This window comes from Quercus lobata, chromosome 3 (genome assembly GCF_001633185.2).
Source record: "Quercus lobata isolate SW786 chromosome 3, ValleyOak3.0 Primary Assembly, whole genome shotgun sequence".
Classification (NCBI taxonomy): Eukaryota; Viridiplantae; Streptophyta; class Magnoliopsida; order Fagales; family Fagaceae; genus Quercus; species Quercus lobata.
The window spans coordinates 29396861-29410280 of record NC_044906.1 but is presented as its reverse complement, the minus strand read 5'-3'; the positions used below and the strand labels follow the sequence as shown (position 1 = coordinate 29410280).

The window sequence follows — 13420 nt, the reverse complement described above, 5'->3', positions numbered from 1 at the left end:
CTGAGGACCATGCAAGACCTTGATTCTGTCAAAAACTTAGATTTTCTTAAAGTAGTTGGTTTCCCTATAGGTATGCAAGATCTTGGTTCTGTCCAAAACTTAAATTTTCTTAAAGTAGTTGGTTTCCCCAGAGGTTTGAGTCTGAGGACCATACAAGACCTTGGTTCTGTCCAAAACTTAGATTTTCTTAAAGTAGTTGGTTTCCCTATAGGTTTGAGTCCAAGGACCATGCAAGACCTTGGTTCTGTCTAAAACTTAAATTTTCTTAAAGTAGTTGGTTTCCCCATAGGTTTGAGTTCGAGGACCATGCAAGACCTTGGTTCTGTCCAAAACTTAGATTTTCTTAAAGTAGTTTCGAGGGTTAGCCCCTCGACCAAGGTGTGGGGCGTTAACTTGATGTTGGAAGCCCCTAGAACTGCCCGTGCCACTGACGCTTCAAAGCGTAGCTCCTAGTGGAACTTTATATTAGGACAACAACGGTGGGCTGCTGGAAATGATGGAGGGGCTTTTGCAGACCCTTGTTTGACAGGGGCTTGATCCTACCACCGCCTATGCCAACGCACAAGCCTTCTCATAGACGGCGCCAATTGTAAGGACTCAATTTGTAACGATCCCAAATTGGTTTATTGGGCTCGAATGTTAAAGGCCCAGATAATAAATTTGTAGAGAATGAGCTGAAAAGCTAGGCCTTGGTTACCGGACAGTGGTTAGTCATGGTGTTCATGGTGGACGCACAGAGGTGAACTAAGTTTTTTCATGGGCCTTGTCCATTGAGCTTAATGTTCTTATTATTCCTTTCACTTTTTGGTTACAATTTTTTCCGCCTCCTCTTTTGGCGCATGAATCCTTACACATTATATAGCCCTTCTCAGTTGATCCTGACTTTCCATCTGTCAATCAGGCAGGTAACTACTCGAGTGCCTGTCCCATCAGTCGCCGCCCCCTACTTTCTGTTAGTTGCAATAACCGAAGCCACACTATTCAGGGGTCTTTTCCCATCAATGTGGCTAGGACGTTTGTTGGCGCATTCAATGCGGAGGTGACATCTTTTCCTTGAACCACTCCCACATTGTACCCCCGTGCGAGTCCCATTCTACTCGCCTTTTCTTCTGGGGGCGCTTTGGAGGCTGCCTTTGATGGCGTGTCGTTCTTCCCTTTTAGGCCTTAGGATGCCGAGGACAGGGTCATTCTCGGTTGCATCTCTAGGACATTCGGACTTTCGCTACTTGTCCTCGGCAACTACTCTCCTCGGCGCGGGCCTTGGGCCCTAATGGAAAGTGGGCCAGGACCACAAATTCTCTGGCCTAACATTTTTGATTTAAAAAATACAAGAAAATTGTTTTTTCTTTATATTCCCAAAAAAAAGTTTTTAAAATAAAAAATAAAAACTGTTACCAAACATAACCTCATCTTTTTTTTAGGGGAACCAGAAACTTCAAAAAAAAAAAAAGTGTTTTCAAAGGTCCGTTTTCTTTTTTCAAAAATAATGTTTCCAAAAGGGTTTATTTATTTATTAACATACATCAAAAAAAAACTTTCCTTCAAAAAGATGTAATTCTTCAAAAAGAAAATGTTTTCTTGAAATCCTTTTAACAAAAAAAGAGTTATGTTTGTTTCCCAAAAATGTGTTTTGTTTTTCAAAAATAATAAAAGTTAACGTGGTAGTCCTTTTTTTTTTTTTTTTCCCAAGTCTTTCCTTAGAGTAGAGGAAGTTTGTGGGTTTTGTGTTCAAGGCTCATTTTCTTGAGTCTTTGAACACCTAATAAGCTTACATTTGCCTCTAACATATTTGGCACTAATAAGCTTCTTTTGTCATATTTTTTGCATGAACAAAAAATGAGAAAGTAGGGGATGACAACAAGGTGCTATTCTTCCAACCTTCTCCTTTTTTGTGTGTTTATTTTTGTGTAGATTTAGTATTCACATACTAGTTATCTCTATATATTAAGAGGATTCAGAAAGTTAGTTATAACTTTAGAAAATGTCAAAAATACCTCTAATCTAATTAGATAATCCTTATTCTTAAAAAATGAAAATAGGGTTAAAATTGTAATTCAACAAAATTAAAAAAAAAAAAAAAACTACTAGAGAAACTTTTTTTTTTTTTTTTTTTCTAAAAATTAGCACACTTTCTATCTAAACATATCTCATGTACGTTTGATACATTTTTTTCCTAAAAACCAGCACACACTAAATCCAACAGTTTATTCCATTTCAAATCCTAAATTTTTGTTTTATAAAAACTCTTTCCCGTGTAACCTCACTAACAATAGATAAATTCAAATTGAAAAATTATATTAAACTCAAAATAAGAAAAGGGCCTCATTGCAAATGCGGAGCGCGTGTGAAGAGCGCATGTGATGAGGCTAGTTTATATAATAGATATTCACATGTTATTGTATAATATATTTATATGCTTTTGCCACATGCTACCTATGTATATACTTTACATGTTTGGTTGTATATTTTGATGTAGTTATTATTCACAGGATAGTTATTACATAAGTATTTACTCACATGTACATATGTATGTATATTGTTTGCTAAAACCTTTTCAAAAAATCAAAATGCCAAGTGTTCCTTTTATTTATAAAAAGTTAACATTGGGAATAAATTAAAATGAGGTACTATCCTTTGAATAAGCGTTGTGAGGTGCCTAATACATTCTCCACACATAACCAAACTTTCGAGTCTCAAATCTTTGGTTCAAAGACTTTTTGTTTACCTTAATTAATGGATCTTTAAAATTTGGTTTAGTTAATTAGGTAACCTAAAATAAATTAGACATCTAGGTGATCAATCACACCAAATACAAAAACAATGGTTGGTGGCGACTCCTAAAATAAAAATTAGAGAAAGGGCCTCACACACAAACACCCCACTTTAAATACACAATCACACATGAATCAAATTGTCAAGGACCTAATGTGCAATGACACCCCTCAAAACACGGGGTGGAAAAATCGGGTGTCCACAGTTACACTCACAACGATAACATCAAAACATTTCTCACGGGAATAATCTTTTGTTTATTCCCTAGATATAACAAACAAAGGTGTCGAGACACCATACAAAAAGATCCAAAATCATCTTATAGCCATTGATCTCTCAAGCAATAAATTTGAAGGAGAAATTTCAGAAGTCATTGGAAATTTGAAGGGGTTGCACTTGCCCAACTTATCCAACAACATTCTTATTAGTCATATCCCACCATCCTTGGGAACTTAATTGAGCTTGAATTTTTGGACCTTTCTCAAAACAAGCTCATAGGAAAGATTCCTCATCAATTATTGCAACTCACATTCCTTGAATTCTTTAATTTCTCAAATAACCATCTCAGGGGACCTATTCCACAAGGGCAAACAATTCTCTACATTTCTAAATAATTCATATTTGGGAAACTCAGAGTTGTGTGGTAGCCCTCTAAACAAGAAATGCAAAACTCTTGAGATGTTGACACAGCCGCCACCAAATTCCAAACAAGATGAAGTTTCAAATTTTCCAAGTAAATTTGATTGGGTTGTCATAATAATGGGATATGGATGTGGGTTCATAATTGGGTTTGTTATAGGGCACAACTTGGCCATAAGAAAGTTGGAACGGTTCTTCAAGAGCTTAAGAAGGCAATAAAATGAATGAAGAAGGGGAAACATGAGGGAAAACATGAAATTGTTTTTAATTTTAGTAGATACATGTCTATGAAAATAAGTGTGTCTATAATGTTCCAGTTTGAAGTATATTTTAGCATTGTACTTTTTTTTTTTTTTTTTTTGAACTTAAAAAAAAAAATGTTATGATGACATTAATTAAAGTATTGTATGTTTGACATGTATGAACTATGAAGGTCTGAAATCCTAATAAAAAATATGAAGCTATGTAGCTAATTCAAAGATTGCAACCCAACAGTATCTAACCACCACTGCAACCTAGTACCACCCAACCTCCACCACTACAATCCATTACATTACATGATAATTCAATAAAAAATCAATCTAAAATAAAATAAAAAATAAACGGAAAAATCAACTCAAACCCAAAATCAAATTCAATTTATTGTCGTTGCCGTGTATGCCTTGAATGGCCATTTTGAAGAAGAGGTTGGAATTTCAGCAATGGATAGAGGGATGTGGAGGGTGTGGCCTTGTGTGAGAGAGAGCATAGAGGAGAAAGAGAGAATTTGAGGGAAATGATTGAAGTTCTTAAGAGAAAAAGAGAAGGTGACTCTGTATGAATGGCTGAAATGAGAGAGAGGAGTGGAAAACCATGTGAGTTTTTGTGAGTTTGGGATGAGAGAGAGCTGAGAGAAGAGAGACTTGAGAAGAGAGCTGAGAGTCAAGATATGAAAAGGAGATGAAATTAATAATAAAAAAATTATTATTTAAATAAAATAAAGTGTAGAATAGATAAATTGAAATGGTTGTGTAAAATAAAAAAAAGTAAGTTTTTATATTAAAATAGATAGAAATTTTAGTATGGCTTGATACAAATGCTCTTACTATTCATTTTTTTTATAGCACCTGATTCCGAGGTTGCATTGTTTGGGATGAAATCGAAACAGCTGCATTAGCAACTGTGCACCTTTCAAAGGTCACTCCCTAAGAAGGTAGACATGGCAAAATGTGTTAAAATTTCCTGACCTGACCTGACCCAACCCCGAATTTTTTGACCCCGAAGCAAAAATGGATTGACCCGTGACCCGATTTTTTTTTTTTTTTTGTGTGGGTCAACTCGACTCGACCCGTGATTTGAACTATTTTTTAAATCTTTATTTTTTGGTAAAAAATATTAAAATTAAGACAATATTGGTTTAATTTTTTATTGTGAGTTTTAAGAAAATAATTGAGACATTTACATAACTACATGCAAATGAATTGAAAGATAAATGGTTAAGACACTCTATAACGAGTAGATATTAACCCCTTTTCATTTTTTTCTTTTGTTGCTTGGCCTTTTTGCTATATTCCAAGACGATCTAGTTTCTTAATTTTGACAATTTGGGCAGGTCCATCCCCATCTCATCTTGAGCTACCCTCTTTGAGTGTTTTTTGAAAGGTGAGATGGGCTGCCCTCCGGCCGTTTGCATTTTTGCTGCACTTCTTCATTAATATTCACTTATTTACTTTAAAAATAATAATAGCATGGCCCACTGGGACATATAATTTAAATTAAAAATAAATGTTAAGATTTTGCTAAGGTCAAGTTTTACAATTGGATATCAAGAGTTTTCTAAATCAATTGGTATGTATCGATGTTTTCAATGAATATGTTTTTTTTATTTTTTTATTTTTATAATTTTTATCTTTTTTTTTTGATAGAAAAGGAGCTTCATTAATTAAACTGAAACAAAAGAAAAAACATGAACAATAGTCTCAGGGCATAGCCTATTTCCAAGGAATATGTTTACAGTTTAAATTCCCCTTCTGCAACTATTAAATTATATAAAAAATAATAATAAATTTACTATTAGGACCCAAAAATAATCAAGACCTCTTTCAGTACCAATATCAGCCCACATTAAATTCGAAGAAATTAAATAAAGAATTAGTGAAAAATATGGCTCACTTGGCTCATATCTAGCTAGTGACTAGATTAGGTTAAAAAAAAGGAGTAAAAGAAACCAAAACAAATGAGGGAAAATAAAAGGATGAAAAAAAAAACCCAAAATAGACAAAAAAGAAGAAGATGAACACAAAAAAGGAAAAGAAGAAAAAGAAGAAGAAGAAGCCATAAGAGGTTGTACAAGGGACAATTTAGATGGAAAAAAGAGAGAAACAAAGGCCAAAAGAAAAAAGCAAGAACGTTGCACATGGACAAGTTTGTCCAAAATGGTAGTCCCACATTTTCTCCAAATTTTCTTGCCATTTTGGAGAGATTATATTTTGGAGGGCTAGGGGAGAAAACTCTTGGGCCCAACCAATTTTCTCTCCCCCTTTCTCTCCTAACCAAACACACAAAATTATCATTTTCTCTCTACTTTTCTCTTCCTTTTTTTTTCATCAACCCTAAAATCCACCTAACCAAATGGATCCCAAAATTCATGCTCCCAATAAATAAATAAATAAAATGTCACAATTCCCAATTTTCAGCAACAAGTCAACTTTCTGGTCAGTTTGACCTAGAAAATAATTAATTATGAAGTTTTGGTAAATTATAAAATTGTAGATCTTTAGAGTCTTCTCTTTGTGGCCATAAAAATATGGTCAATCTGACATTAGAGTAAAAAGATATGGCCAAAATACTAAGATTGATTTGAGTATTTCCGTATCAATATTTGCACATATATTTGACTTCTTAAAATGCTTCAAAAACTACTTCTCAATTGATTTGAACTCTTGGCTTCATGTTTGTATGATTAGCTAATTAGTTTTAATCTCTTACAAAAGAAAAATACATGCAATGAATATATTTTAGGGGAAAAAAACTTGTAAATTCTCAATTTTTCAGTGCATGCTCTCTTTAGTCCTTACAATTATTATCACAAAATTTGCACCAGATCACATCTTCGTCTCTACTTTTTATGTTGGCCGTGCATGGCTTACAACTAAGGATCCGTTTGGTTGTGCAGATAAAAAAGGGGGAGGATATATAGAAGATATTTTAGTTTTCCTCACTTGTGTTCAGTGGCGAAGCCAGGATTCTAGTTTTGGGGGGGGGGGGGGTGAAAATAAAGAGTTGAAGGCAAAATCAATTTCAATTTTTTTTAATTAGTGTAATTAAAAAAAATACTTATCTAATTAATCAAACAATTTGATTAGCATATAAAATATAATGTAAGTGTTAAGGTTTATTTATTTATTTATTTTTAATTTTTAATTTTTTACCTTGTGCGTAACATTAGATTTTTTAAAAATAGATTGTATGACGTTTTTATTTTATTTTTAAATCATAAAAGTATTGGTGTTTATTAATTCTACCCTATATTGTGTTTATCGTAAAAGCATTATAGAAGAATTAAAAAAAGCAACATAAAATTTTTGGCATATTGGTTAGAGATGCTATGATAATATACATTTTTTTTTTTTTTTTAATTTCAAGACTACATAGAGTAAATATAAGAATTTTTCCCTTCACTATATTAGACAAGTTTGAAATATTTTCAAAATAAAATTTCATGTCAAAGCTATTATTACTAAAAATGTTTTTTTAGGGGAATATAATGAGCCTCTTACTAATCATCAGCCTACTTGAGGAATGAAAACTTTTTTATTTGGTTGAAAAAAAAAAGGGAGAATAAAAAAATGATTTTGTATAAATTTACTCATATGTCTTTATTAAAAAAATGTTGGCCAATTGAAAAAAAGAAAGAAAAGGCAAACAACCAAAAAGAGAAAAGGAAAACAACCAAAAAAATAAAAGCAATCACCTAAGTTTATTAAAATCATGCCCAGAAAAAAGAAATTTTTTTTTAAAAAAAAAATACCACGTTTAGTTAAACCAAACAAAAATAAAAGAAAAGAATAAAAAAAGAAGTAAAGCAAAACACCCTACTAACCAAACCAAAAAAACAAGAGTGATGTCTCACACCCAAGAAAGGAAAAGAAAAAAGGAACAAGCAACATGTGAGAAGGAGAGGGGAAGTTTAGTCATTTGACTGCAAATTGGGAAGAGAACATTTTGGTGGATCCGGGGAGAAAATACCTTGGCTCCACCAATTTTTCATCATCTCTTCTTTCCAACTAAACACTTACGAAACTACTTTCTATCCTCTCTAAAATCTCTCCAATCAAATGGACCCTAAAAATCTTACACGTGCACCTACATGCACATACAAAAAAAGAAAAAGAAAATAGAGGACAAGGTAGTTACAAGAAATGCAACCCTCTGGCATGTTTGGTCCTTGGCTTTCTTCTTAACTTATCTAGCATCACGCCAAGTTTTCTTGTGATAGTTGGATTATATTGATTGAATTGGATAGGTGAGTGTAATGTAAGTGTATATTGAGTTTTAAATTGCATGTTTATTAGGCCGAACTAGGTTATATAAGTCATTATGAGGAATCCAAATTATAATTTGACTAGTTCTATTAGAATATAAGTGCAAATCTGATTATAGTTTTCCTCCATGACACTACTCCTAAGCTCTCTTTTGTCTTGATTTATTTTTTCCTCCGTGTTTGGTAGCAAAATAAGATTGATGATGTCGAAAATCATCAATGAGTCACACGATCCTCACGTGCTCGAGACAATACCTGCGAAACAAGAACAAAGAAAACCCTAGGAGTGTATCGGTGTGGTACTAGTCAGAGACCCTCCGAAGGTTAAGTTAGAGAACTTTCGCAACTCTAGAGTGCCAGAGTTGGGGTAAACTTATGCTTAATTTGGTTTGTGAGGGTTTTGTGGCTTTTATAGTAGCACGAGGTTTGATATTCGTTTCTTGCTTAGAAGTTCTTTCCTTATGGGAGCGATCTTCTTTAGTTTGCATATCTCACGAGATCTTTTCCTTATAGGACTCTCTTGATTGGGGTAAAGCGTGGGGCACAAGATATTTCTTTATATGCTTATGCTTGGGGGCCAAGCCATGTTAGCCTCGTTGAAGGCTCGCTTATCCTCTTCAGCTTACCCTCGTCAGCTTTGTATCCTGTCAATATATTCTACTCATCGCATTCAATGTTTGTTGTCTTCAGGGTGCAACCGTTAGCTTTGGGGTGGAACTGTCAACTTTCACTCTTATTAAGCGGTAGACGTGCAAGCGAGGTTGACGAGATTATTAGGACCGTCGCTTCCACCTAACCTGGACGACTTTATCAAAACCACAAGATTACCCTTATCAAAGATGATGGACAAAAGTAAAGTTAAAGCGAAGAGGTTACATTCCAAAATTTGTATTCATTTTGTCGTCCTTTTAGTAGCCCTTTGTTCTATAAGAATGTAGAAGAAACCATATCTCTTGTAGACATGGCAAAACGGGTTAGAATTTTTTGACCCGACCGGTTTGACCCGCAACTTGATTGACCAGACCTAAAGCTGACCTGACCCGTCCATTTTGCCACATCTACCAACGTTGAGTAGATTGAGATTAAGGTGTAATTCTTATAAAATATTTACTTATTCTTATTTACTTAATATGTTATGTACTCCATTATAGTTTGTCTGCCACCTTCATTTTCTCTTTCTACTTTAAACAGATCGAAAATTATACCAAGATTAGCTTCTAGAAAGCTGGAACAAGAGTTGCACCAAATTTGGGTATTAAATGTTTAGTGGTAATTGGTAAGTGGTAATAGTATCACTAGTGAGAATCTAATCACAGTTAAGGAACTCAGAAACAATTGATAGATTGCATCTATTTCAAAAAAAAAAAAAACTTGTTTGAAAAATACGGGTCAACTCGACCCGTGACCCGAAACCTGATTGACCTGACCCGACCCGACCATTTTGCCACGTCTGATCTCTTGTAAGGTTCTCTTCATCTATCTTTCAATAAACAGGTTTTCAATTTTGCTGCACCTTTATTAATTTGACAATCCTCATGACCAAAATTTTTTCGGAGCCCAGACTACCACATCATTAGAAGATATCCTATAGGACCTATACTCCCCATCCGTAAGTCTAAACCATTCCTCCTTTGCCTTCTTCTTCATGCATCCCACAGCACATAATCCAAGGTGACTTTCCAAGAAAGGGCGCCAAGGAATATTTTCAATTTTTGAGTTCTTCTAGTACCATAAATAGATTCATAACTTTTACAACTTTCTTACATGAAAGATTGTAATTAGCTATATGTGATTTTTATATGGTCCTACAACTTTTTCTCCATCAATCATAGTCAGTCACACTGAGAGTTGTGATAAAAATTGTGTATTTTTATTTATTTATTTATTTATTTTTCATTATGAATCTCGACATCTTGTTCTATCATCAGATATTAACCATTTATTGCTCCTTTTGTTGTTTGGGCTTTTTACTATACTCCGAGACAGTCTATTATCTTAGTCCACAATTTGACAATTTGGGCTACCTCGACAATGTTCTAAGGATATTAACCATTTATTGCTCCTTTTGTTGTTTGGGCTTTTTACTATACTCCGAGACAGTCTATTATCTTAGTCCACAATTTGACAATTTGGGCTACCTCTATTTAATGCCTAAGGCCCATTCCCATCTCGTCATCTACACCCTCTTTAAGTTTTTGTTGATGGGTGAGGTGGGCTGGCACTTCTTCATTGATATTTACTATTTTACATTTTTGTTTTAAAACATGGGTCCACTGATACAAATAATTTAAATTTAAAAAAGAAAAGGATTTTGCTAGCATCAAATCTTACAATTGTGTCCAGAGTATTGTAGTTTAATTGGTACTTACAACTATTTTCAATAGAGATGTTTAGAGTTTAAATTCTCATTTTTCATCATTTTCAAAAAAAAAAAAAAAAAAAAACTCATTTTTCATCTATTGAATTGGAAAAAAAGATTAAAAAAAAAAAAAAAAAAAAAAGACTGACTTGACCGACATCAAGTGGATTCGGTAGACTAGCTAGCTAGGTTAGAAGCACAAAACTTAGTTTAGTGGCTCTTTTTTACTGCAAATATTGTATCACAAGCGTGCGTGTCCAAAGCATATTTGTTTTTTGGATGAATATCCAATACTTCTAGTATTTCTTGCAGTGCCGTACTTAGATTTAGTCTCTTTTTTTCAAATTTAATTAAATAAAACATGTTCAAATGTAGACAGCTTCACCATGTGTGTATGTGTTTGATCCTACTGGATGATTGAAAAAGAAAAAGATTGCATTAATTATATCCAGGGACCTCTAAAAAAAAAAAAGAATTATATCCAGGGAAGGTTTTTACTATTAGTTTTTCATTTACGCATTTAACATTTTTACTTTATAGTATTAAACTTGTTGCACGTACAGGTTTTCCTTTATTTTTTATATTTTTTTATTTTACATATCCAAATAAATAATTTTTTTTTTTTAAATGAGGAAAAGGGGTTCCGTTTACATTGAAAAATATTTAAAGATAATAAAATCCCGACCATAGGTTGAAAGCCGTACGTTTGCCTTCTTTTAGAAATGGATATAAAACCATTATTATACAAGGGCACCCGCTCAGTGCACCCGTTAACGGAGTCCGTAATTAAATAAAATATATCAAAACATGAGTAGTTTAAAAGTGTGTCTATGTGTCAACTCCATCAAATGCACCAGTGGCTACAAAATATAGGGAAGACCCTTTCTCTTCTTTTCTAACATGATTGAAACTCCTCTTAATAGGTATGATACTAAGGAGATTTCTTTTTGTTTGTTTGCTTATTTTTTTTTAAAGAAAACACTTTTGATGGATATTTTAACACCTCTCTAAAATTGCCCTTCACTAGACAAATAGAAAGTATCAAGTTATAAAGAGAAATTTCAAAAGCCTTGTAACTCAATTATATCTTATAGTGTTTCTAACGAAGATGTCCAGGGTTCAAATCCCTCCCCCGATTTGTTATATTACCATCAAATTTATCAAAAAAAAAGTTATAAAGAGAAATTCTCAAGTTACTAGGGAAAATTTTCTTGTATGACTAATCAGGAGTAAATGGGCAAATGCCTTTTCAAAAAAAAAAATCCAGCATTTTGCCCACTTTCTCAAACTAATTAGGGAAATTCCCCTATTTTAAACTCGATTTTCTCAAAATCGAGTTATAAAAAAAAAAAATTCTGGAGCCCTATAGTGATGTTTTAAGGAGCCTATAGTGACATTTTAAGGACTTATAGTGGCGTTTTGGAACTCGAGTTACATGCAAATTATTTATTTATTTATTTTTTATTTTTACCTATAACTTGAGTTCAAGGAGCTTAAGTTTCAAAATGCCACTATAGGTCCTTAAAACGTCACTATAGGCTCCTTAAAAAGGCTACTATAGAGCTTAACTCGATTTTGAAAAAATCGAATTTCAAAAGAGGGGCATTTCCTTAATTAGTTTGGGAAATGGGGCATAATGTTATTTTTTTTCCCCGAAAAGGGCATTTGCCAATTTTGTCCCAACTAATCAATTAATCAAAGTGCCTACAAAGACACCTAAACCCACACCTAATTTCACAACTTGTTTGGGTGTCATTTTTTGATTGGATTTTGGTATTTACACAAGTGACCACCATAGGAACTCAATGAAAATAAAAATTTGGTACACCAATTACAATGCGACACTTGAGCATATTATGGATTTTGGTGTGAAGTTGGATGTGTCTTGGTCCAAGTGGGATAGTAGAAGCAGGGATGGACCTAGGATTTTAAGTTAGAGGAGGTCGGAGTATAAGCAAAAAAAAAAAAAAAAAAAAAAAATATTCTAAATAGGCATCCATATGGTATTAACAAATTATAAATATACAAAATTATTGTTTTTTAATACATTAAGATGCAATCATTTACCAACAAGGACAAAAAAAAAAAAGTAAAGTTTTTATTTTTTTATTTTAATACTAGGCTAGCAAGGATTTTTAATTTTTTTGAAGTTAGAGCATTCACAATAGTGATCCTAAAAATTTTAGCTTTTAGCACCTCAAAAAACTAATTTATCTATTTTTACTACCTTGCTTTATAATTAACTAACATCAAATGTTCTATTTTTTTACCACTTCATTTAAAATAATACAAACAACTTATTAAAATAAGAAGGAAGAGAGATAATTTGAATTTTTTAATTGAAGAAAGAGAGATAATCTTAATAAAATATTGTATTTTATTTTTAACAACTTGCTACATCCAATTGGTATTTATACAATTTTATTGTAGTTGCAAAAAATTTAGCTTTAACTTTTCCAATAACGCCTGATTTTTGGGTTCTTTGGTAGTAAAAAAGTTTTTTTTTTTTTTGGTTGCTAAAATACAATCACCATTGTGAATGCTTTTATTATTTTTGTTAAGTTTTTGGGTTAAATAGTTGCTAGTTGTGCTAGGCTAGTTAGGCTGATCGAGGAGGAGGGGGGCCTAAGGTTTTAGAAGAGGGGTCAACTACAAAAATGAAAAATATCCTAAGTAGGAAAAAATAAAATAAAATGGGCCAAGGGGGCCCGGGTCCCCTTGGGCCCTCACCTAAGTCCGTCCTTAGTTAGAAGCTGAAATTGGAAGCCAAATTAAAAGAAAAAATTTCTTGTTTTAACTTTTAATTACAAAAATTAGTGGGTCTTATTAATTGTTAACTTGTTAAGCTATTAGTTAGGATTGCATTGGTGGATTTATGTGTAACTGGATTTGAGGTTAGCTAGGCCTCCAAGATAGAGAGAGAAGATAATAGAGGAAAAAGAAAAGGAAAAGTTTCATTGAAGAATACAATTTGCTTGATTGTCCATTATATCACTCACTAGTCTCTTATACAACACTAAGACAACTGTCAAGACCCATCAGTCCCTAACTAACTTTAACTAACTTGCACAGTCAATAACCAACTCTAATGTATCTCACATGTGAACCTTAGGCACGTATACTCACTG

The 13420-nt window shown here is 33.1% G+C and overlaps 1 non-coding gene across 1 annotated transcript; it reads left to right on the top strand.

The window, feature by feature from the left end:
* Window positions 1–1695: 1695 nt before the first annotated feature.
* On the top strand, window positions 1696–1775 carry LOC115983023. The gene has a single exon (XR_004089838.1). It is a non-coding gene; the product is annotated as a small nucleolar RNA SNORA17 (small nucleolar RNA).
* The last annotated feature ends 11645 nt before the right edge of the window (window positions 1776–13420 follow it).